Genomic DNA, 26,800 nt, shown 5'->3' with positions numbered 1-26,800 from the left:
ACTTCGTGTGCACACTGACCATTACGGTAGTGGATAGAGATCAGTTCGCTGTGGAAGTGATTCAGCGAATGTGCGCGTCCTTGCTACAGAAACAGTAATTTAACTCAACCATTCTCCACCTCCCTGTGAATTTATGGCATTTGAGTAGGCATTACCGTCGGCGTACGTCAGCTTGAAGACAGTGTGATGCCCCCTCCGTGAAAGGATGATTTGTCCACGTTTCTACAATTATATGAAAATTGTGGTCCTCGTTGGTTCTTTAAAATTACTCCTGAGTGAACGACATACTAATGATGGAAACAAATGCATTCTATTCTATTTCAGAAATAACCGACCAGGATTAGGAATAGGTGAACACAAAATTAGAAATTAGAGTGTAAGCAGCCTGAATGGGGATGCAAACGTGAAATTAGTGTGTATACGAGATAGGATGGCATGTACCTAAAGAGAAATTAGATGCAGTTGTGGAAACGCGATTAAGCAATGTACGGTGAGATCAAACATAACTCGCGGTAGTAATATGTGTTAAATCACATGCTGTTTTTGTGCGGAATAGCTTGCTTTTCTCCTTTTTTATCTGTTATCCATATATACGAGACAATGTCCTAAATGAAAGACTCATCATCGCCCCAAACTGCGAAGGACAGAAACTGGAAATTTGCCGAGGGCGATGAGCTTATACTGTAGGTGTCGTTTAAGAAGGAATTTTTCGAAATGACACCCCGAAGAGGATGAAATAGGAAAACAAAGGTTTTTTGAAGGTATGTCGTTACCAAGACAATTTTGGAGCTAGAGTAACGAAAACTGGTATTTGGTTTTTCTGTAAATAATAAATCAGTACGTGTTTCAGCATTTTTGGAAATTCCGCCACTAAGGACGGATGAAAAAGCCTTAGAAATAAATAATTATTGAAGAACTACTAAAGCATTTTGGGCGCTAAATCTACGGAAATTGTTAATTGATTTCTCGGTCAGAAATTTTTAAAAAAAGTTTGTGATTTTGGGAATTCGATCAACTAAGAGAGTGAAATAAGGGATGAAAAGTGTTATGAAATTATTTCATTATGAAAGCATTTTCAAAGGTAAATCTATGTAAATTTATATTTTGTTTCTCCGTTAGAAATTAAGATTCGTGTTTCATTGTTGTTGGAAATTCCGCCACTGAGGGGGAGAAAATTTTTAAGAAAATATTTAGTTATATTAAAAAATTTGTAACGTTAAATTGCTGAAAATTGGTATCTTACTTCTCGGTTGGATGTAATGAAATATGATATGTATTAGGGGATGTAAGTTCCTATGCAAATATCACAAGAACGCAAAAGGCATGATAAAAAAGAAAGAAAAGATCTGTGAGTGCAAATGCCAGAATAGCTTTTTGGTCAAAAGTATATTTGGAAATGATCATGCTACCATGGCCGTCATTAGCGTTAAAAGTTCAGTAGGTGTTGCAATTGTAACATGAAAAAACTGTTCAGATCGTACAGTCTGTGCGAGCAAAGCAGCGGGCGGTATGCTCGTTTGAACAATAACATGCATGTCCATGTCCATCCAACTATTTGAGGAGTATTCCGCATCAATATTTTTTAAGCTCTCGTCCAAATCTGACCTGAAAAGTAAAACTGTTCGACGTTAAAAGTAGCCGTAGATACTGGAAACAATAAAAGAAAAATAAAGGTTTAAAGCAGAGAATGTATAATCCAAAAAGACTGAAAGAGCATGCGTATACGACCACACAGTGTGCAGATTATTCCACCTCGCACTGTTCACCAGAGGAATAACGTTAGTACTACTTAGAATGAAAAGTAGCTGTCAGTTTACCGACGACATTTGTCAGTAAAACGTTCTCTATCTCTGGTTTGCCCTGGGTTCCATAGCATCCACATATGTCACTTATGGGTTAAACACAGTAATGTCGGCAAAATAGGGTGCTCGTTTAGGCTTGGTCTTCAGAAATGAAACTAATTACGTTAAGTATTTGAGATCAACTCCAAGATGGCCGTACTGAGCGCAAGGTCCTGTATTTCTGCGGAAGTGGTTTTAGTGTCACTACGCTTAAAGATAAGCAGTACCTTCATATTACAAAGTAATATGTTTTCGTAATGTGATACTGCAATCACTGGTCGAGGCAACTTCAAGCGAGAGAAACAAATTCTATTCAATAAAATACACATCGATACTTAAATTTTTAGGATAATTCAATTGCATTGGGACAATTCATGTCGAATGATAGATTTGGGTGCCGTGCTGTAACCCATTAAAGCGTGCTACTATGTGCATACAACCCTGCAAGAAAGGTAAAAGTAATCTGATGCGGAAATACAAGGTGCCAAGGACTGAAACATTGGAAATGAACATAAATACCATAACAAACTTTTTACCATGAATGACTGAATTAGGAAACAAATGTTGTTTTTAAATTTATTAACTGGGGTTTGGACATCACGCATACAGCTACTCTCAAAATGATTTTTCTCAACATTCAAATGTATTACTACCTGAACAATTGGAAAAAAATTATCCATTGGATTCATTTTATCTTAAATTAAGTCGGTGATATAATAAAACCAAATGCACTCATTAAAATGAAGGGAAAGGTAATACAAATCATACTTATTTATCTACTATATTACAATGTAAAAATATTCGCGTTTCTTATATCCTTATTTGTCGTCCTGCTATAAAATCGTATAAGAAAATATAGAATTTTTTTTCTTCTGTCGCGAAGAGTTTGATGTCCTCTGGCAACGCTTTGGCAACAGAGATTCAGACACTGAATTAGTTCCGTAGTTTCTTCATATCTTCTGTAGCAGCCGAAGAAAATGAAGTTAGTCTTCCTCACTGCAGAATTCACGTGAAGATGATGTGATCCGGCTGAGGCGGTAGAGATGTTGCCGGAACCTACCGTTATTGAATCGCAATCGCGTCATTGTCACTAGAAAGTTCTGCTGTATCAGCAGTTTTGGTTACAGGACATGAAGCGAGGTGAGGCACCACTGCGGCATAGCATCTCCTTTTAATTTCGTAAGATCGTTGGAGGTTTTTGTTCCTTTGTGTCTCATTGTAGTTCTTATGCTACCAAGAAGATAGTCGGGTGGTACACAATCACATTTCACTAAACCAGTGTATACAGCTTCCTTGTACAGAGTACCTACTTTTTCATTTCTCTTTATTACGCTGTGTACATTTACCTAAAACATTGGTAGTCGGCAAGGCGATAGCATGGGAAGTGCTGAAGCCGTTCAGATTTCGGAAAGTTGCGAAGTACTCACGGAAAGACGAAGCATCGAAGTAAAATTCTGCTACGGGCGGTGTTTTCTTCTTAATACAGTACCTGCCTGCATAGCATTTTTTAGTGAGATTTCTAATCTTTGTTAATAAACTGCCGTTTAAGAAGCGGATAAGTTTCGAGAGGAATTTGATGGTGATGTGTTTCCCGCGTAGTTGTAATAACCTTCATTTCCAGTAGCAAAGGGTAAGTTAGTCGATTTGAATGCTCCACACAGACTCCGATAGCTTTATACTGGCTCTTACCTAGTTTCTCTAGGCTATTTAGCTTTGCGCAAACGTAGCACACGTGTAAGCAGTCCACGTAAGCCTTACATGGTAAGGTCTTGTTAGAGCGCGACGTGTGTTACGCTGGTCTGATACTTGGGTCTGCTTCCCAACAAACGGCAAACGCCTGTCACAGCGTGAAGGATATTGATAGAAACTTCACATTTTGAAGTGCATGCTTAATATGTCACCGTGTTAGCTTATGATCGAAAAACAGCTTGCTGCAATACTTAAACACTTGCGTGAAACGATGAATGTGAGTTTGATATAGATAAACAGAAATGCAGACAACACAGAGCCTTGTTATAACTCTTTATTTGTTCTACTGTTCCTTGTAGAATGACAGTGGCATGTCGTGATTCTTCAGATTATTGATCAACAGGCGCATAAGAATGACAGCCATTCGGCGGTGGCTTGGCGACGGCCCACATAGACAGAGGTAAGATTAGCCATGGGCTCCGGGGCGGTCGGCACTGCTAAGGACTGCCTAGGGTTTTCCTCTCGTCGTTGTCCAGATGCGGCGAGCATCTGCCGTCGTGGCACCTCGGGATGCCGTCAGCAGCAATGTGTGTGGACCAAGCAGCGGAAGACACTGGCGAGGCGGCAGTCTCAAAGCCGTGGCGGCTAGTGAATCATGTTGAATCCACCGACACTCTAAACACACAGCACTCTATTGCAAAGTCATCCCTTTGCAATTGGTATAGTTTTCCCGTGTCGTGCTCTCATTCGTTCGCCCATTAAATGTTTTGCAACCAATGGCGGGTGCCGTTACATACTCGTCGCTTACGCTACATCGTATTCGTGCCACTCCGTTCATACGCCAAAAAAGTTCCTCCAGAAGCACTTTGCAATCAGAATTTCCATGTTGATCTGTCACACGCTTCTGAGCACGGTTAAATTCATTCTGTGATTGTCACATTAGCAACACCTCAAATTGTTGTCCTGATGTCTTTGGTGTAGCTGCTCCTTAGTGCTGTAGTCTTACTCCACGGGCGTGCCTTTCCGCAAAGGGCAGTTTCCATGAAAACTTGTTCCTGGCATACCGGTATACCTACGAACTGCCTTGGTGATCTCAGTCATACGGAATGCCCTGTAAGTGATTGTAATGGCACGCAAATAGAATCAGCTACATATTAAATCACTTTAGTCCTACGTTCACCATCACGTACACACCTTTGTAACTTGGCAGTACAGGACTGCTGCAAAACAAAAGTACGAAACGAAACCGTGGAACGGTTCGTGAATGGACGCTTGTAGGTAAGTGGTGTGGTTGTTACCATGTAATGGCCATAATTCTTTACTGTTGCTGATTGACAAGCTGGAATAAAATTGTATTTTGTTCTGCTGACGGAACAGGGTACTGTCGGAACCAGGGAGTGCTCGAAATGCTAAGTATGTATGGAATTTTCAGAATTAAATTTTCACTCTGCAGCGGAGTGGGCGCTGATATAAAACTTCCTGGCAGAGTAAAAACTGTTTGCCGGATCGAGACTCGAACTCCGGAATTTTGCCTTCTGCGGGCAAGTGCTCTAGCAAGTGAGCTACCCAAGCACGACTGACGACCTATCCTCACAGCTATACTTCCGCAAGTACCTCGTCTCGTACCTTCCAAACTTCACCGAAACTCTGTTGCGAGAGTACTTGCCCGCAAAATGCAAAGGTCCCTAGTTCGAGTCTCGGTCCGGCTCACAGTTCCAATCTTCCACGAAGTTTCATATGTTTGGAGTTGTACATACATCCTAGTCTCCTTTTTCCACCCTTCTCTGTCAATCTCCCCCTCCCTCTCTCTTTGTCGAAACCCCCCCCCCTCCCCCCCTCAACTTCTCTCCAACTCCTCATCGTCCACTATCCACCCTGTCCATTTCCCTCTGTGTCCGTCCATCACCACGTCCCCTTCTGTCTGACCTTGACTTTCGTTAATTGCTGTCGCAAATAAAAACCGTGGTTTGGAAATGAAGTTGATTAAAATGAATGGATAAATTCACTGGGATCGTTAATATAAGGGGAACAGCAGAGACACCTCAAGCTGCTGGGATTGTGAGGATAATAGCTGCAATCACAGTATTTCTCATAGTTCTAATCTCTGAACGTGTAGCACTGCAATGCTTCGGATGATTCAGATTCGATAGTAGCATTTTAATCATATTTCGATAAGTCGTGGATAAAGCAGTCTTGTTTCTTCTTAAGACTGAGTGCGACGAAGAAAACAAAACAGCACACTGTCATCTATACAGTTTTTTTAATTATACAAAACGACAAAGAACGTGTGTGCAAGAAACTATTTGGATAATGGTTCAAATACCCTGATATCTAAGTTAAAAATTGAATGCGAGAAAGAAAACGAAATCTCGTATTTTCACAGCACAGGATTTTCTTCTCGCAATCCGCTCGAACATTTGTTGGAGTATGGTGTAAAAATTTGAAGTAAATCGGTCTCGAACTGTATCAGAGTTTTGGTAAGAACGTTAAGCTAAAATCTGTGTATATAGGTAGTCGGTCTTCCTTCTCTCAGTTGCAAAAAGTTAAAGAGCTTGTCAAGATTAAGTTACTGGTTCAGACAGTGACCAACAGTTCCCTTTTGCTCATTAATATATTTTGAAGAGGGTTTCATTTTTAAAATGATGTGCGTTTGCCCAGAGAAGGGAACAGTGGCGATGTGCAGCCTGCAGCCTAAGAGGTCTTTCAGACTACGATGCATTTGACTGACTGACAAGAGGGTAGTTTGTTAATAATGGCTCTGAGCACTATGGGACTTAACATCTTAGGTCATCAGTCCCCTAGAACTTCGAACTACTTAAATCTAACCAACCTAAGGACATCACACAACAACCAGTCATCACGAGGCAGAGAAAATCCCTGACCCCGCCGGGAATCGAACCCGGGAACCCGGGCGTGGGAAGCGAGAACGCTACCGCACGACCACGAGATGCGGGTGGTTTGTTCCCCGCTGTAATGAAGAATTAATTTCACGGTTTTGTTTCGTCTGATCTATCGACGCAGATGTTACACGACTTCTCAAAAGATCAACCAAAGATCAATCAGCAACATTCATTTAATACAAATTTTGAGCGCTGTGAGAGTTCGAGAGTATAATGTAAACGATTCTAATAATTAATAAACATTGAGACATCTACACCCAATAGGACGCAGAGGGTAGTGTCTGGTTGTGTGGTAAATACTAGTAATTTCGATATGTTCAGAGATACTGAAACAACTGAGGTGAAAATCTGCGGAACTATAAACAATTTGACGGCATAGTAGAAGCTCTTAGAATTAGGACCAGAGTGGTTTAAAGTAGGGTAGATATGCGATAAACGTAAGGAAGGAGTCTCATTTACACTGGCACGTAAACGTTGCGCAACGGGGACCATTTTTGCGGAATATGAACGAGACTTACAGCGCTGTACTCTCTCCCGAATGCCATTAAAAATAAGCTGCTAAACTGTTCCTGCTTCTGTATCTGTATATATTGAAGACCCAAAAAATTAACTGAACTTCAGCGCGGTATTGCTTGACAATGTTTTGTGTGGTATATTGGACGTCGGTGTTCGGTTGGATACGGCTTTATTGCGATAACGCTGGCGATGGCACGTTGAGCATGCAGATAGCAACCAATCAACGTGGTGTAGACGAGGAATCCCCTGGTGTTCCCGAGACTCGAGCAAGGCTCCGGCTGTTTGCCGGAGCAGAAGTGAGACGCAAACACGGAGCGAGCAGTGAGCCCGTGTAAACAGCGGGAGGAAGCGAGGCGCCGATGCAGCGGCCGCCGCTGTACAAATATCCATCCGCCGGCCGGGCCGGCGGCGTTGCGGCGCTGAAGTGGCCCCTGGTGTGTGGCACAGTCGTTTCTGGGGAGGCTTTTCCGTAGCTCCAGGACGGCTATACAGCGCTCAGTTGGAATTAAACACGCTGAAAAACGTACGTTGTTAAACTAGACTCCGGTGGCGGATAACTTTGTAAGGTCCACAAATGGGATCTTCCTCTTCGTCCTATTGTAAGCAACATCGGCACGCCAACGTACCATCTGTTCAAACATGTAACGGAAGTGTTAAGCCTCTACGTCGGTGAATGTCAGCACCATACGAGGAACTCCGTAAATTTCATCCAACAGGTGCAAGAACTACGCCTCCGTGACAAGGACCTTTAGTGAAGATGGGCATTAACGCTCACCATGAGTTCCGCTTGATGATTCCCTCGAGCTGATCAGGGGGAAATTCAACCCAACAGTGACTAACCTCTTCGAATTTTTCCTCACATCATCATCATCATCATCATTTGACTTCTTAAGTAATAGAACCCAGTACGTTATCCTCGATGGTGAGTGTTCATCGGATGTGAGGGTATCATCTGGAGTGCCCCAGGGAAGTGTGGTAGGTCCGCTGTTGTTTTCTATCAACATAAATGATCTTTTGGATAGGTCGGATAGCAGTGTGCGGCTGTTTGCTGATGATGCTGTGGTGTACAGGAAGGTGTCGTCGCTGAGTGACTGTAGGAGGACAGATGATGACTTGGACAGGATTTGTGATTGGTGTAAAGAATGGCAGCTAACTCTAAACATAGATAAATGTAAATTAATGCAGATGAATAGGAAAAGAATCCCGTAATGTTTGAATACTCCATTAGTAGCGTAGCGCTTGACACAGTCACGTCGATTAAATATTTGGGCGTAACATTGCAGAGCGATATGAAGTGGGACAAGCATGTAATGGCAGTTGTGGGGAAGGCGGATAGTCGTATTCGGGTAATTGGTAGAATTTTGGGAAGATGTGGTTCATCTGCAAAGGAGACCGCTTATAAAACACTAATATGACCTATTCTTGAGTACTGCTCGAGCGTTTGTGATCCCTATCAGGTCGGATTGAGGGAGGACATAGAAGCAATTCAGAGGCGGGCTGCTATATTTGTTACTGGCAGGTCGAATCATCACGCGAGTGTTAGGGAAATGCTTCGGGAATTCGGGTGGGAGTCTCTAGAGAAAAGGAGGCGTTCTTTTCGTGAATCGCTATTGAGCAAATTTAGAGACCAGCATTTGAGGCTGACTGCAGTACAATTTTACTGCCGCCAACTTACATTTCGCGGAAAGACCACAAAGATAAGAGATTAGGGCTCGAAAAGAGGTATATAGACAGTCATTTTTTCCTCGTTCTGTTTGGGTATGGAACAGCAGAGAAGATGCTAGTTGTGGTACGAGGTAGCCTCCGCCACGCACTGTATGGTGGATTGTGGAGTATGTATGTAGATTCAGATGTGGATGTAGATCCTTTCTCTTCAATGACGTCTATTATGAACAAATGGATGGCATCGCCATGATGTGCCCTCTTTCACCAGTTGCGGCAAACTTGTTTAGGGAGGACTTAAAAGAGAAAGCTGTGGAAACAGCTGCACTGAAACCTACACGCTTTTTCAGATATGTTGATGAAACGTTTGTGGTATGGTCACTTCAGGAGTTCCTCCTCCATCTGAACCCTCTGCACCCCAGTATCAGGTTCACCAGGGAGAGGGAAGAGAATGGCAAACTCCTCTTTTCGGTCGTCTTATTCACGAGCAGAATGGACGGCACTGTGGGAAACATTGTGTGCAGAAAAACCTCCTTCACTGATTTGTATCTCCACGCTGTCACCCGCCATTATCCATCACGGCGTGAAAGTATACTGTGTACACTGGTACACAGGACTTAAGAAATATCAGATGAAGGAAGCCTGCCAAGGGAGCTTAACCACCTTAAGCCAGTTTTTGTAGAAGAGCGGCTACGACAAGAGACATCCTACGTGCTTCCAAGCAGAAAGTACAAGCTCAGCAGACAGGCAACGACGAAGAGGAGAAAACAATGGCGTGTCTCCCGTACGTCGGCAAAGTATCGAACAACATCGGTAGAATGTTGGCTTTGCGTGAAATTAAATGCGTTTTACGTCCACCTCCGAAAACACGTGGCCTATTACGTACGGTGAAAGATGGACTTGGGGCACCGTAACCCAGATGTTTACCGTATTTCCTGTAAATGGGGTAAGGCGTATATCTGAGGGACTGCACGGAAAATTGAAGAAAGATGTAACGAACATAGAAGAGTCACAGAACTTAAGCAACCAACAGTATCTGCTATTCCAATGCACTGCAGCCTACAGGGGACTCCTTGAAGTATGAAGCAACGGAACTACAAAGACAAACCTCGTCGTTTTCGGACTGTGTTCTGAAGGGCGCTATTGAAATAAGAGTGCCTAACGTGTTGATCAACAGATCATTAGGTTCACTCTCAGCAAAGATGAGACTCAGCAGTCAGCAAACTAAAATCGCAGCGTCGGCCGAGAGCGACTTCGGCGAAGATGCTTATTCTATGGGTATCACGTGAAGATCATGGCAAGGTACGCTGTCGAAGTATCGTGTAACGAAAACGACTCCACACGGCTGGACACCCAACAGCGGTACGAACTTTATTGTAATACGTTAATCGTGTTCCAGGACTCCTACGGAGGCAGCTTCAGAGAAGTCAGGGATGTACAATTCATTGAATTGTGATAAATGTGATTCTACCACTTTTTGAAATGTAAGGGTTGTTCAAAAAGAAATGAGCCGGAAGTTGCAAAACGAAAGCCGTAATGTCATTACCTACGGAAGGTGTGATCACTGTAAGAGCGCTGAGACCTCAGACTCGCCGCTAAAGGGACATGGACGCACACCCATGTGCCGACATAAGGAGCACTTTCGGTGTCGACCATTCACTGCATTCATTCGTATTGACAACAAAGTAATTTGGCAGTTCCCCATCCTCCGTCGTGTGCCAACGACATCCGTCCGTCCTTGAATCGCTTACATCCTTCCTTGACCCTTGCAGCGGACACTTCTGCCATTCTTCCCATCCCCGCTCTCCTTCAACTGTCAGGAAACACACAACATCCCTTTGCTTACCTTTTGAAGCCTCCAATCCTCTTTTTTTCAGCCCTAAAGAGTGCAGTCGACGGTCGGCGCTTGCACGTCCTGCTTTGTCGTCAGATGGGTGTGCGCCCATCTCCTTCTAGCGGCGGTTTTGAGGCCTCAGTGCACGTATAGGGGACCACGCCTCCTTCCGGAGGCATTGGCATTACAATCTCTTCAGCTGCTGTCATTTTACAGCCTCCAGCACGCTTATTTCTGAATGACAATGGGACTTGACATCTGAGGTTATCAGTCCCCTAGAACTTAGAACTACTTAAACCTAACTAACGTAAGGACATCACACACACCCATGCCCGAGACAGGATTCGAACCTGCGACCGTAGCAGTCACGCGGTTCCGGACTGGAGCGCCTAGAACCGCTCAGCCACCGCGGCCGGCGGTAAAATAATCTCCAACATCTTAATACAATAACAAAATAACGCAAAACCTTGGAGAGTTTCGGGGAATATACTCTCCACTGTTTCCATCTTGGCTATTTCTGAATTAACAATTATTTCCTTCATTCCCTTTCGCACGATTGGCCAGTTTTGGCCGTAAAAGACCATTCTCTAGTCGTATCTATAAAAGGACATCACAAATGCAGAGTGGAGTTTGGCTCACTAACAGACAAAAATAGTTTAAATGGGGCACCCTAAAATTCGTATTTGCTGGTACTGTTTATATTTCTCTCAAATGTAATATGCAGATGTGTTGCTACAGTGAATGTTGCTGTGTTGATCGAAAGCTCACCACTGACGTTGTCTGTAAACATAGAAGAGTTACTGTTAGCGCTTTCTACGGGTGGAACGCCATACTCGAATGGATTGCAGCAATTCAGTTGAAAGAAAAGCAGCAGTAGGGACTGATTAGAGACACCTCTGGAACAGTAGAGTGAACGCCCATTATGCCACGAAGGACAGTCGTGACCAGTGATCGGGTCCATATAATCACGTTACGTGCGGAAGACTTGTCAACTAGGGAAGTTGGTCGACGTGTGCAGCGCAGTGAAAGTGAAGTGGTGCGGGCACGATATCGGTTCCAGTTCACAGGTAGTGGTGAGGACTTAAATCGCAGAGGCAGTCCACGTTGGACAGGTGCACAGAATGATTGGTGTCTATGACTTTTGAGTCAGAAAACCCGAGGACTAAGTGCTCCAGAAATGAAATCGGCGTTCGGTGAGGCTACAAGACGTCATGTATCGAATAAAACTCGTAGGAGGCAATTCTCAATAGAGAGAAGTCTTCCGTATTAAGGGTGATTTCAGGTTTGCCGCAGGGGAGTGTCCTAGGACCGTTGCTATTCACAATATATATATAAATGACCTTGTGGATGACATCGAAGGTTCACTGGGGCTTTTTGCGAATGATGCTGTGGTATATCGAGAGGTTGTAACAATGGAAAATTCTACTGAAATGCAGGAGGATCTGCAGCGAATTGACGCATGGTGCAGGGAATGGAAACTGAATCTCAACGTAGAGAAGTGTAATGTACTGCGAATACATAGAAAGAAAGATCCCTTATCATTTAGCTACAAAATAGCAGGTCAGCAAATGGAAGCAGTTAATTCCATAAATTACCTGGGAGTACGCATTAGGAGTGATTTAAAATGGAATGATAATATAAAGTTGATCGTCGGTAAAGCAGATGCCAGACTGAGATTCATTGGAAGAATCCTAAGGAAATGCAATCCAAAAACAAAAGAAAGTAGGTTACAGTACGCTTGTTCACCCACTGCGTGAATACTGCTCAGCAGTGTGGGATCCGCACCAGACAGGGTTGATAGGAGAGAGAGAGAGAAGACCCAACGGAGAGCAGCGCGCTTCGTTACAGGATCATTTAGTAATCGCGAAAGCGTTACGGAGATGATACATAAACTCCAGTGGAAGACTGCAGGAGAGACGCTCAGTAGCTCGGTACGGGCTTTTGTTAAAGTTTCGAGAACATACCTTCACCGAGGAGTCAAGCAGTATATTGCTCCCTCCAACGTATATCTCGCGAAGAGACCACGAGGATATAATTAGAGATATTAGAGCCCACACTGAGGCATACCGACAATCTTTCTTTCCATTAACAATACGAGACTGTATTAGAAGGGAGAACCGATAGAGGTACTCAAGGTACCCTCCGCCACACACAGTCAGGTGGCTTGCGGAGTATGGTTGTAGATGCAGATGAATCGCCATTCCCGACGACCGTGGCAATTCATTTATGCACAGTATCAACACATGTAATACAGCTAATTTATTTTTTACAACTTTTGTTAGCTGAGATGTATTCTACATCGCTTGAGGGCCATACTTGAACAGAAGTATGAGTATTTTCGATGTTCTTACACATGCAAAGTTTCAAAGGAAATTCTGTGCTGGGAGCGTAGACACACTTAACGAGCGCACGGAACAGTTAGGAACCACGGCTGCTGAATTCGGCCACAGTTCATAGAACAGTAACCCACCGCGACTGCTGCTGACATCAAATCAGCCAGCACTGGCCTGTCATGGGCCGGCCTGGCCTAATAAATAAACTACGCTGTTCGCAATGAAGGCGCACCCTGGCCCCTGCTTCCTAAAAGCCCTCCACAACGGTATGAAAATACACTACTGGCCATTCAGGAAGAAGATGCTGTGATATGCAAATGATTAGCTTTTCATAGCATTCACACAAGGTTGGCGCCGGTGGTGACACCTACAGGGTGCTGACATGAGGAAAGTTTCCAACCGATTTCTCTTACTCAAACAGCAGTTGACCGGCGTTGCCTGGTGAAACATCGTTGTGATGCCTCGTGTAAGGAGGAGAAAAGCGTACCATCACGTATCCGACTGAGAAAGGTCGGGGGTACCGTATCACGATTGCGGTTTATCGTATCGCGACATTGCTGGTCGCGTTGGTTGAGATCCAATGACTATTAGAAGAATAATGAATCGGTGGGTTCAGGCGGGTAATACGGAACGCCGTGCTGGATCCCAACAGCAACGTATCACTAGCAGTGGAGATGACAGCCATCTTATCCGCATGGCTGTAACGGGTCGTACAGCCGCGTCTCGATGTGCAGCTGCGCCTCGATCCCTGAGTCAACAAATGGCGACGTTTGCAAGGCAACAACCATCTGCACGAACAGTTCGACGTCGTTTGCAGCAGCATGGACTACCAGCTCGGAGACCACGGCTGCGGTTATCCTTGACGCTGGATCACGGACAGGAGCGCCTGCGATGGTGTACTCAACGACAAAACTGGGTGGACGAATGGCAAAATGTCATTTTTTCGGATGAATCCAGGTTCTGTTCACAACATCATGATGGTCGCATCCGTGTTTGGCGACATCGCGGTGAACGCACATTGGAAGCATGTTTCCGTCATCGCCGTACTGGCGTATCACCCGGCGTGATGGTATGGGGTGCCACTGGTTACACGTCTCGGTCACCTCTTGTTCATGTTGACGGCACTTTGAACAGTGGACGTTACATTTCAGATGTGTTACGACCTGTGGCTCTACCCTTCATTCGATCCCTTCGAAACCCTACATTTCAGCAGGATAATGCACGCCCACATGTTGCAGGTCCTGTACGGGCCTTTCTGGATACAAAAAATATTCGATGCTGCTCTGGCCAGCATATTCTCCAGATCTCTCACCAATTGAAAACGTCTGGTCAATGGTGGCCGAGCAACAGTCTCGTCACAATCCGCCAGTCACTACTCTCGGTGAACTGTGGTATCGTGTTGAAACTGCTTGGACAGCTGTACCTGTACACGCCATCCAAGCTCTGTTTGACTCAATGCCCAGGCGTTTCAAGGCAGTTATCACGGCCAGAGGTGGTTCTTCTGGGTACTGACTTCTCAGGATTTATTCACTCAAATTACGTGAAAATGTAATCACATGTCAGTTATAGTGTAACATATTTGTCCATTGAGTACGCGTTTATCATCTGCATTTCTACTTGGTGTAGCAATTTTAATGGCAAGTAGTGTAGAAACAAGCTGCCCAGCATCCTCATAGGCGAGTTTGGGGCTCTATAGCGTCGTGACTAGTGTGTAACATGTAGGCCTACCTAAAAGAAAGAAAGAAAGAAAAACCTTCAGTCTTATGTTTGATAACAAGGTCTCACAGGAAGCAAAGAAGTTATTTTTTTCCGGATAAAAAGCGATACGCCATTAATCAGACTCCGCGCAACGTGCTGCAGCGTCATGCGGTGATCGCAGCCGCAGGAAGTCTACGGTTATTCCCTCGGAACGCGGCTGCTACCGTAAGAGACCGCAAGATGCCGGAGCACACGTTCCTGGGTGCGCGAACGCGTTCGGCAGGTCACCAAAGCCAGTGAGACAAATCTTAAAGCTTCCCAAGCTTCAGTGCACAGCGGTACGCCACAGCATTAAGGACGAGTGTGCGTTTTGTGAAAGAGTTGCCCTGTTTCTGTAACATTATGACACAGTAGTGAACGTTAAGTGCAGCGGCGGCGCAGCAGGCGGTAGGATTATGTGATCACATGAAGTGAAGTGATCCGGCAGTAGGACTCTTCGCCTTACACTTCAATGACCGTGTTATATTACCGCCGCATGTGTATGTGTGTGTGTGTGTGTGTGTTAGAGAGAGAGAGAGAGAGAGAGAGAGAGAGAGAGAGAGAGCGCATGTGCACCGTGTCCAGAGGCCGAGATCAGACAGCAGAAAATGCGGAGGGTTTTTCGTAGGATAGTCTCTGGTCTAGGATGTGATGTGATGTGATGTGATGTGATGTGGGTGGGGTGGTGGAGGCTTCGCATAGTATAGCTCCGCGCCGCCAGCACGTTATATTCCCGGGGCTCAGGCGGATTCACGGGGCGCTGGGCTGGCCTACACGAGCTCTCCCATTCCGATCCCGTCTCCTGTTGCGATGTAGTACAAGACTGTTCTCAGTAAGAAATTGCGATGAGCAATGGTTTAAACTGAATAGCTGAGTAGTGAGGTTGAGTAATATAGCTAATCGTCACGTCGAGTAATTTTTATCCACCAAATGTTCTATAAGTGAGAAAGTAAGGGTCGTTTTTCGTGTCCAGGCCTGTAAGTGACTGGAACCGCGCCACTGCTACGGTCGCAGGTTCGAACCCTGCCTCGGGCATGGATGTGTGTGATGTCCTTAGGTTAGTTAAGTTGTTCTAAGTTCTAGGGTACTGATGACCTTCGAAGTTAAGTCCCATAGCGCTCAGAGCCATTTGAACCATTTGTGAACCTGTAAGTGAAACCACTGACCTCCCCCCTCTTTAGGCGAGAGTGTATGTTCCACGAAATGTAAGGGCATACATTTTATCTATACATTAACTGTATCGGAAATTGTAAAGTCAATCTGCTCTACACTAAATTTGAATTAATCGATTGTTTACTTGTACATTCAACTGAAAATTCAGTCTGTTCGGCTTTGAAACGTCATACAAATGCACTGACAGTTGCCGGTTTTCCCCACGGCGTCAGTGCTTTTAGAAAGAGACACGGGTTAGTAAACAAGTAACGATAGCTGAGACAGTCAGCACATTGTTTGAAATGTTCAGTGGGCACTGATCAGCACACCTTTGATAAGAGAAACAGTTTAAGACATAGTCTGAAACCCTAAATAGAGAAGCAAAGGAAGCTGATTTTCTTTAAGTGCGTGTGTCTTTACAAGTAACATATTTTTAGATAATTATAAGGTATTAAAATATTTTTTAGTCCCACAGCTTTCCTTGGGACTCCAGCTGTTCATGTTGTATATTGGTGACGTGACTGGTTCAAATGGCTCTGAGCACTATGGGATTTTACATCTGTGACGTGACTGGAAATGCTACTTGCCGTTCGACCTTTTTCACATAACGCAGTTGCCTATAATGAAGTACTGCCTGAAAGAGCAAAATAAATAACCAGGTGTTCATAAGATTTCAAAGTGATACAGAGGTTGGCACCTTGCTTTAAATGCTCAGAAATCTGAAAATGTGCACTTAACAAAAAGAAAAAAAAGTAGTATCCTACGGCTACAACATCGAGTCGTCATTGGAATCGGAAAACGCATTGAGATACAAGGGTGTAACAATTAGAAAGCGTATGAAATACGATGATCACATTGACTCGGTCGTGGTTAAAGAGGGCGGAATACGAAATACACTGACGGAGAAAAAATTGCAACATCAAAAAATATATACTGTGAGCAATGAAATTCAGGGAATACATTTGTCTGTGTAACGTATTTAAGTGATTCACACCGCATTATCACAGGTTGTCAGCGCGAGATAAGCCATTGAAAATATGAAATCCTGATACTTCAAGAACTGATCTAACCGCCAGAATGTTGACTACAAGGATGCGTTGCGTTGTATAGGCGCCATATCTCTGTCCGAGCGATGGAGGTACATACCTGTTGCACTTTGTCCGTCAATATAGACACGGTTAATGCTGTTTGTAGATGACGCTAGAGGCGTCATCTAATACTGTCCCATATATGTGCTCGGTTGGAGACATCTGATGATGGAACAGGCCAAGGCAACATGGCGGCATTCTGTAGAGCATGCTTGGTTACAAAGCGGTATGTGGGCAAGTATTATCGTGTTTGGAAACGTCCTCCGGAATGCTGTTAATGAAGGACAGCACAAGATGTTGAACCAGCAGATTGATGTAAAAATTTGCTGTCAGGTTGCATGGAATAATCACGAGTCATCCAGCAGTCATACAAAATCGCCTCCAAGCCATAACTCGTCGTGTAGATCCAGAGAGTCTAGCACGCAGACAGGTTGGTTGCCGGCCATCAGCTCGCCTCCTCCTAACCTACACACGGCCATCACTAGCACCAGACTTCTATCAGAGAACACAACAGACATCCACCCTACACTCCAATGATCTCTCACTTGACACCGCCCAAGTCGTGAATGACGGTGGTTTGGGGTCAGTGGAATGCATGATACAGGGCGCCTGGCTCGGAGCTGCCCTTGAAGTAACAAAATTGTAACAGTTGTCACTGTGGTGCCAGCTGCTGCTGTAGATGCAGTATGATGTGCCAGAGCCGTACGCGGAAGATTATAGACCTCCCTCTTTCTAGTGCCGGAGCCCGACCGTACGTTCTCGTAACCACCACTGCCAACAATCATTTACAGTGGCTACATTCTTTCCACGTCTTCTTGCAGTATCACAGAAGGAACATCCAGCTTCTCGAAGCCCTATATATGACCTCTTTCAAACTCAGTGATGCGTTGATAATAGCCTCTTTGTCGCCTTAAAAGCATTCTTAACTAACACCAGTTCACCACGTCCATTCTCAAAGGTACGATGGTTGGAACTTAAACAGTGGCAACTATTTATTTACAGCTCGTACAAAATAGATACGTGCTTCAAAGTTTTACTGACCTTCAAAGTAGTCACCAGCATTGTGTATAACCCATTGCCAGCGATGTGGAAGTCTTAGGATACTCTTAGCAGTGCCAGTTGTGTTGAGAATTCGAGTGGCGCGGTCTATTGCCCGACGAATTTGTAGCAGTTCTGAAGCGAATGCCGTGAAGTGTTTCCTTCAGTTTAGAAATAGAGTTGTACTCTCGAGGGCTTGAGTCAGGGGAGTGCAGTAGGTGGTATAGTACTTAGCAGACCCAGTAGTCAAACAAATCAGTAACTGCTTGCATTGTCCGTGCTTGAGCATTGTCCAGCAAAATGGTCAGGTCCTGCAGAAAGTGTCATCACTTCTGTCTGTATGCTGTTCATTTTTGGAACACATCCTACGACCTCAGACAATTGTGAGACCTTCAAATAATATTTTGAATGTTGACGTGTGACTGTCAGATTTCGCGGCTACGCATATACTGCAACAGTTGAGCACTCCACTGGATGACAGGGTTCGTTTACAATTTCTGAAGGCTGACTCTTCCGGCCATTTGTTTAAAAGAGAGCGAAATGCTCGTTAACTCACGTGGGTTACCTCGAGCGCTACACTCTGCCCTCTAGCCACTCATATAAACAACAAGCGATACGGGTGCAAAGTCAACAGATAAAACTGAATCGGAAAGCAAATGAATCAAAAGAGCCTTTTATGTGAATTCAGTGCTCAAATAGGATAAAACGTTAGGAGAAAGGTCCGAAACAGGCCGTCGCCGCCGCCTCAAGTAAGTAACTCATTATGATACAAAATCATTACAGTAATGATAATCTGTAAAGAAATGATTAAAATTTAACGTTTTTTACATCATACACATAAAATGAACGAAATGTTTCAGACAGTTTACACGACGCAGAACAAAATATAATACAAAATTGTGCAAGATTGCAAATTATCGTGGGTTATCCTCTAACAATTCCGATTTGTATCGGGCATATATCAGTACATTGCTAAGCCTTAGTGAAGAGAACTGATTATGTACTAATTACTGCAGCTTGATTGTCGATGGTAGGCAATGAAAACATCCTAACTCCGTTTTGTGAAATTTTGCAGGTGAAGCAAAAACGGTTTCTTAAAAGAAATATTAGGTTAAAAAAGGTTGCTACTTACGTAGTTGTATAGTAGAAGCCTAGGTATATACAGATCAGAGAAACCCGTGCACTTTCAAATCTCGATTTGATAATGGAGTTATTGGTTACTGGAATTATGAGTTTTCAGAGGCAGATGAGTTACGAGGTGTTCATTTACCATCGTTATATTGTTTTTCAAGTGGAGATAGACATAATCATTTAACAGAAGAAGATCAGAAAATCTCACAGATTTATTCCAAAACGAAAGCCTTACACATCCCACGGCTGTACCTATATGACGAGCCTGTAACACTACGCGTATGTAGGCGAGTTACTGGGGCGCCTGGAGTTAGTTAGTACACGGGGTGAGGCGAATTTGTGTGAGCAGCTGAACGGTGGCCGGCGGCTCCAGGGCGTGCCGCAGAGCGACCGGTGCGGCCCTGCCCGGGTACGAAGGTTAGATTGGCCGGAAACTGGAAAAGCTACCGTGCAGAGAATTTGGACAGTCGCTGCTCGCGTAACTTAGGAACGGACGAGATGTCAGAAAGTCTGAAACAGTGCTACTTCCTGAGGTAGCTTACAAACCATCTTTCAACCAATATTGGGAACAATGCTTTTCAATCTGGGATCTGCACCAGTGTGTGGAAACAGGGAAGATCCAAAAAACAACACTGCGTTTTGTTACCGGTATATCTAGTAGTCGCGAAAAGCTCACAGAGATGTTCAATCAACTCCAGTGGCAGTCGCTGCAAAGGAGGCATTCTGTATCAGAGAGTGGTTTACTGTTAAAACTCCATGAGCGTACATTCTTACGAGAGTGAGCTAGTATATTGCTTCCTGAGATTATATATGAAGAGCGCCGGAACAAAAACCGATAAATCCACTTTTGCTGCTAATACAGAAAGTAACAAATAGTGATCTCTAAATGACTCCACAAGCTATAAAAATAAGAAACACACCATAAAACAGTTTATGTCGCGTTGTGCTGAAAATTATTTTGTGGCAGCATGTATTATTACTCCCGTATCTCCGCCCCGTATGAGCCAAGACTACGAAGACGCTGACAAGATAAGTTTGCACGTGTATGGTATTTGTGGGATTAGTGACTGTGATGGGTTAAGTATGCTGATCGACTAAGACTCATAGGGAGCAGACTGTAACCATCGCCGAAATGTTGGTTTCTTCAGCGGAATTTTTTTTACATTATGACGCCATACGATACTCAAAAAACCTTTGTCAACTGACTGGCCGCGTAAGCCTGTGCAATTAAATGAACCGAGTCACGTATGGAATATTCATCGATGTACGGGGAAACGACGAGGTAACGCCTAAGGGATACAACTGACTTTGCTTACGGATTGAAAGGCCAGAACATCACGTGTGACAACTTTTTCACCTCCTAAGAACTTGGACTATGCTTATGAAAGGAAATATTACAGTGATTGGAAGTGCACGAAGGAACAGTATATAATTAATACATTAAACTGTCTAAATTACAGCGTTCTTTATGATTTCAACACCCAAATGTGTAGAAGTTTACCTTAGAGGGTGGTTTTGTAAGTCTAGTATATTTCCATGAAATTACGGATTATTTTTGTTGTGTCTTAATGTTTGATAAGCTTGATTATTCCAAAGATCTTATAAAGAATTTCAATAGTGTACAGCATAAAGCTCAGTGTTGACAGCCGTCTAAACTGGTCAGTATGTCGAATGCAATTGAAAATGGAGAAGACGGAGTTTCATGTTGTTACTAAACATTGTCATTTAAAGGATTGGACTGCCGCGCATATCAGAACAGATTTGGACGAAGTTAAACGCAGACTTTGCACCATCATTGAAATCCATTTATTTTTGATTAATGAATTTAAACATGCTCAGCCAAGCACCGAAGACGAAGTGCGTTCCCGCCCTCCAAGTTCTCACCACAAAGGAAACCATTGACGTAACCCACGATATGGTAATGCAAGGCCGCTGAATAAAAGTACCTGAGATCACTGAGACTGTAGCCATCTCAGCCGAACGAGTGCATAATGCCCTATGAAGAAGCTGTGTGCGAGATGGATGCAGTGATTACTCACAGTCGACCAAAAGTGCACCCGGCGCAGCATTTCAACACAATGTTTGACGATGTTAAATCGCAATGCGAAAGACGTTTTGTGCCAAATTGTGACTGTTGATGAAGCCTGGACCCATAATTACACACTAGAGCCAAAACTGCTGTCAAAACAATGGGCAGTGTAGTGGAAGTGCACTCAAGAAAGCAAAGACCATTTTCTCAGTTGGTAAGGTGATGGCCACTGTTTTTTTTTTCCCCAGGGAATATCTCATGGATTACTTGGATAAAGGCGGAACGATAACGTATGCTTCATTGTTGGATCGTTTTAAAATAGATTTGGCAGACAAAAAAGTGCTCTTGCAGCAGGATAATTTCGCGTCTCACGCAACACCTGTAACAATGGTGGAAGTGCATGGATTGGGCTTTGAATTGGTTCCTCATCAGCTCGTATTCATCAGACTTAATCCGAAGTGACTTATTCCTGTTCCCTAACTTTTAACGTCGACATACTGGGAAGAAATTTTCTTCAGACGAGGAATTGGGGTATCGTCTCAGTTGTGCGACTGGATTCGTGATTTCCTGTCGGGAAGGTCGCAGTTCGTAGTAATAGACGGCAAATCATCGAGTAAAACTGAAGTTATATCAGGTGTTCCCCAGGGAAGCGTCCTGGGATCTCTACTGTTCCTGATCTATATACTGAGCAGTTCTTAGACTGTTCGCAGATGATGCTGTAATTACCGTCTAGTAAGGTCATCCGAAGACCAGTATCAGTTGCAAAGCGATTTAGAAAAGATTGCTGTATGGTGTGTCAGGTGGCAGTTGACGCTAAATAACGAAAAGTGTGAGATGATCCACATGAGTTCCAAAAGAAATCCGATGGAATTCGATTACTCGATAAATAGTACAATTCTCAAGGCTGTCAATTAACTGAGTACCTGGGTGTTAAAATTACGAACAACTTCAGTTGGAAGGACCACATAGATAATATTGTCGGGAAGACGAGCCAAAGGTTGCGTTTCATTGGCAGGACACTTACAAGATACAAGAAGTCCACTAAAGAGACAGCTTACACTACACTCGTTCGTCCTCTGTTAGAATATTGCTGCGCGGTGTGGGATCCTTACCAGGTGGGATTGACGGAGGACATCGAAAGGGTGCAAAAAAGGGCAGCTCGTTTTGTATTATCGCGTTATAGGGGAGAGAGTGTGGCAGATATGATACACGAGTTGGGATGGAAGTCATTACAGCATAGACGTTTTTCGTCGCGGCGAGACCTTTTTACGAAATTTCAGTCACCAACTTTCTCTTCCGAATGCGAAAATATTTTGTTGAGCCCAACCTACATAGGTAGGAATGATCATCAAAATAAAGCACTTAAATGCACTTAAATGTGAATTGCAGAGTAGTCATGTAGATGTAGATGAAGTGATAGTTCCAGTTAACTAGTTTTCTGCAGAACTCGGTCAATTTTTCGGATGGAATGAGGCTGGAGGATCGCTGGACTGAGTGTATATCCATATCCCTCAAAGGAGACTATGTCGAGAAGTAGGGTGAACTGTTCACAAAACATTTTTTTTTTTTTTTTTTTTTTTTTTTGTACTAGACTTATCAAACTACCTTCGTATACCTTGCGGGACCAGAAAAACTTTTTTTTTTTTTTACTCAAACATCTGTGGTGTATGTGTAAAATAAATACCACAGTAGCGGTAAGAAGAACTTGAGCATAGCAGAAGACTGCGTGTTTGCACGCAGCCGCGCGTGGGCGCCGGACAGGTGCGCCGCCTCAGCTGATTGGCATTGCTGGTGGTGACATTGCTGGTGGTGACATTTGAGACGTCAGCCCGACGTCAGGCGTCGGCAGGCAGCCGGCGCGAGCGTGATAGAGAGCGGTCGCACAGGCACGCAGGCGCCAAACCAAGATCTCTTGGAGACACTCAGAGACTGGATGAAGTCACTCTCCTCCGGCTCGAGCCCCAGAATCATTAGGTCCAGCAGCGGCTCGTAGAGCGTATGAAGTGGCTAGACGTTGACGGGGGCGACTGGCACACGCAGGACCCTCGAGTATGTGCTCGAAGCCAGGATACTTCTATCTGGGGGGCGAGCAGTTTGTTGTGACAGCCCATCTCCTCCCACCACTACCACCACCTTCAGACAGCGCAACGTGAGGAAATTCAGCTCGCTACTGCGAAGGACTGGGGGTCTTGAAACATACCAGCAGTATTACGGCCTTGGCAGCAGAGTCCCAAAGGCAGCTAGTTCGGCCGGTGAAGTATGCGTGCAGGGATGTTGCTGCAAAAATCTATTTGCTTATTCTGTATGCACACAACACAATAGCCGACTGCAGAACTGTATCAAAAGAATTCTGTAAATTAAGAACCCAGGCATCCCGTTCAGCTGTGCTATCCACTGTCTTCTGGGTCTCCTGACCGAGTAGGAGGAGACTTCACATGATGGCGCTTGCGGAAACCGTGATTATTTGTATGTAGCATTTCAGTCTCCAGAAAATTCCTCAGATCTCAGAACAAAGTATGTTCCGTAATTCTGCAGGTAGGTTTATAATTCTGAGGATCTGTGTTGGGAAACACGGTAGCGAACTCCAGATTCAAAGGACAGTAGTGGAAATCATTGTAAAGGCGTGGTTATTTGTAGGAATATTAACATTGTCAATCCGAATAGTTCTGAATAGTGTATATGCTATAATATGAGATACAGTATGTCGACGAATAGAGTCAGATGGTATCACCGTTGATGTCAGCAGTACAGTATATAACAAGACATCGACTTAGTTACTGGAAGATGGAACTCGGTATAAAGGAAGTCGGCTCTGTGCCAGTTTTCTTTGTGCGTGCGTTCCTTTAGGGCACATAGGAAACACACCATTAGTGACACCGCGCATTGCGTATATAAACCACATCGTGACAGTGCCACGCGGAAAACACATGTTACAAAAATCGGTGCGCACAAGTAAAAGGAAATCGCCAAGAAGTTGAACCGTTAAAGTACAGTGACTGATAATTTCGTTAGATTGGGCGCACGATGTAGGCAGAACGGAAGATGTAGGCAAAGTAGGAAATTATCTGAGGCATCGACGATTCGAACATTTAGCACTCAGGGAACAACTGTAGAAACCTATTCTAACACCCAAACATAAAGAAGCTAGACAGCAGTTTGCTGGTAAACATATGCAATGTACTTTGGAATGGAATAAAGTGCTCTGCAGTGATGAGAAGTGGTTTAATTTAGTGGGCCGGATGGATTTCGGTGTTGTTGGCATGATGTAAGGACAGAGGAGCAGGTGAGAATGTGCAGAAATTTTGGTGGTGAAAGTGTTAAAGATTTGGGCAGCTTTCTGCGCTGAAGGTAAATCATGCAATGCCTGGCTGAACACTGAATTGCACTATCGACATGTACGCTGTGATGCTGGAGACGGAACTGATTAGAATGTTTGATGACCTAGGGGACGAAAGTTTGTTTTAACAAGGCAATGCGTCTGTACATGTTTCTCCTGCAGCCAAAAAGTGATTTGAAGATAAAGATATCAGTACCTTGTCATGGCTGGCACGTATCCCGGATTTGAACCCTGAAGGAAAACCTTTGGGGAATAATTGCAAGGTGTGCTCATCGCAACGGAACGTAATTTGAGGCCGTATGTAAGTTTGAAAGAGCGATATGAGAAGTGTGTTAGACAATTTCACTGCAAGAACTACGAACCTAAAGAAAATCAAATGACGACCAGGATTTTAGAGGTAATTAGGAAGAACAGAGCTTGGACGAAGTACGAACAATGCAGTAGCACAACAGAACAGTAAGTGCCCTTCTATCAATTTCCACCCAGAAAATACAAACGCCATACTTTGTCACTCGTTTTCTGAAGGAAACTATGTAATTCCGTTATGATTGTTAATGTCTGATATACACCTACAACTTTAATAATACTGCGATAAATGTGTGCTTAAGATATTGTTCTATTACTTTCGTAGGAACCCTGCCTTAATACTGATTTGCAGTGCAGTGGTAATGGTTTCGTGTACGGGTTGTGCTTGGTTTAGGTTGTCATAGTTACTTTCCTATTGTAAACTGAACTGCGGGCGGAGTAAAGTGAATAGAGCAGGCATAGTTGCGCTGTCACTCATTGCAAAAACGTAGCCTACAAAACGTAGCTGCAGTTTGCATCAAAATGATATGAGACGACGCCACATCTGTATGAAATTTTCATAAACTTACTTACGTCTTGACCGCAACTCTATTTTTCACCAACCTGACGCATTTCGACTTTCCGTTAATTTCAAAGTCCTATAGACATTGGATACATTGTATCACGTAAACATTCTCCGACCACCAGACAAACAAAGCAATACCTTTGAAAATGACGCCGGCCGCGGTGGTCTCGCGGTTCTAGCCGCCCAGTCCGGAACCGCGCGACTGCTACGGTCGCAGGTTCGAATCCTGCCTCTGGCATCGATGTGTGTGATGTCCTTAGGTTAGTTAGGTTTAAGTAGTTCTAAGTTCTAGGGGACTGATGACCACAGATGTTAAGTCCCATAGTGCTCAAAGCCGTTTGGACCATTTGAAAATGACGGAAAGTCGAAATGCGTAAGTTTGGTGAAAAATAAGTGTGGTCAAGACTTAAATTATAAAACTACAAAATACATGTTTCATCATTTTCTGAAAATACTGAACCTCTACCGGATTTAGCCACGTGTGTAAAAGACATGAAAATGAGGATCTCAGGAAATAGAAAAAGGGAAATGAAGGCTAGTTGTTACTAATGACGTAAGACCATTTTGTCACATCGTTTCAGCTCTCGGCAGGGTTGATGTTTATTAGGAAAGGGAAACCGTGTAAGATAGTGGTCTGTCTTCTATCTTTCTTTGAGCGTCAGTGCAGGTAAATTGCTGAATATTGTCCTCCACAACTAAAATGCTATCAAAAAAAGGAATTCTTTTTAGTGGTAAAATGCACGGAGCATCAAACGCTGCAAAAACAATTCCCTAGTCAGTCTTGGTTCAGCCTATAGTAGTGTCGTCGAAAAAGAGATCCTAGACGCCTGGCAGCGCTGTAACTAGGCCTCTATTTAGAGGCGCAAACGGCTGCAGGCGAAACAAGCTTCTTTTTACCCGCTTACGTACTGTGTCCTTCTGTCAATAATAGCCGATCAAACTTCCATAGAAATTCGTAAAAAAATATTTAAGATTGAGACTACGTGTTAAGTTTCAATGAGCATTTTATTCCTTTTGCCTCAGCCGCGCATTTGAAAATTATAATAAAAATTACAGCGATTTTATTTAAAAAAATGGTTCAAATGGTTCTGAGCAGTATGGGACTTCACTTCTGAGGTCATCAGTCCCAGTGATTTTATTAAAATACCTTTAAAAAGAATGTTCGATTGCTTTAAAGACAATGTGTAGTTTCACATCCCACAAAAAAATTGTGAAGCGGGTATTTGTTCATAAACGACAGCTCTGAGATTATAGAGCAACAAGCTGCGCATGTCGGAATTTCGAAAATCGTCAAGACGTAATACAAGAAAGATTAAAATAATAATATAAACAGCCGTGAATAAAATAGTTCCGTGAACGCGATTACCGTGTCCTGCAAACATTTTTCAGCGGACGACTGTACGACGCGTCCGTTAAACATTTGTGCGATACCGTGTAGTTTCCCAACACCACTTCCGACGAATAGCGGAAAGCTTTGTTGAACATGCCCGAGGTACTTCAACGGTAAAAAACTTCACCGCCTCTTCCAATAGCTCTTTATGTGGAAAGATAGAACCCGTGTCACTATTATTGCAGAAAATTAGTTTACTTTTACGCGCTGAAACGCTGCTGCCAGTGGCCTGTAATTAGATCATATGAGGAC

At 43.8% G+C, this 26,800-nt stretch overlaps 1 protein-coding gene across 3 annotated transcripts in view; it reads left to right on the top strand.

The window, feature by feature from the left end:
• The window catches only part of LOC126272429 (homer protein homolog 2), an 807,523-nt gene that overhangs the window by 212,382 nt on the left and 568,341 nt on the right, over window positions 1-26,800 (top strand). The gene's annotated exons all lie outside the window — the stretch shown is intronic.

This window comes from Schistocerca gregaria, chromosome 5 (genome assembly GCF_023897955.1).
Source record: "Schistocerca gregaria isolate iqSchGreg1 chromosome 5, iqSchGreg1.2, whole genome shotgun sequence".
NCBI lineage: Eukaryota > Metazoa > Arthropoda > Insecta > Orthoptera > Acrididae > Schistocerca > Schistocerca gregaria.
The sequence above is the reverse complement of the archived record's forward strand: the minus strand, read 5'-3'. Positions and strand labels throughout refer to the sequence as shown.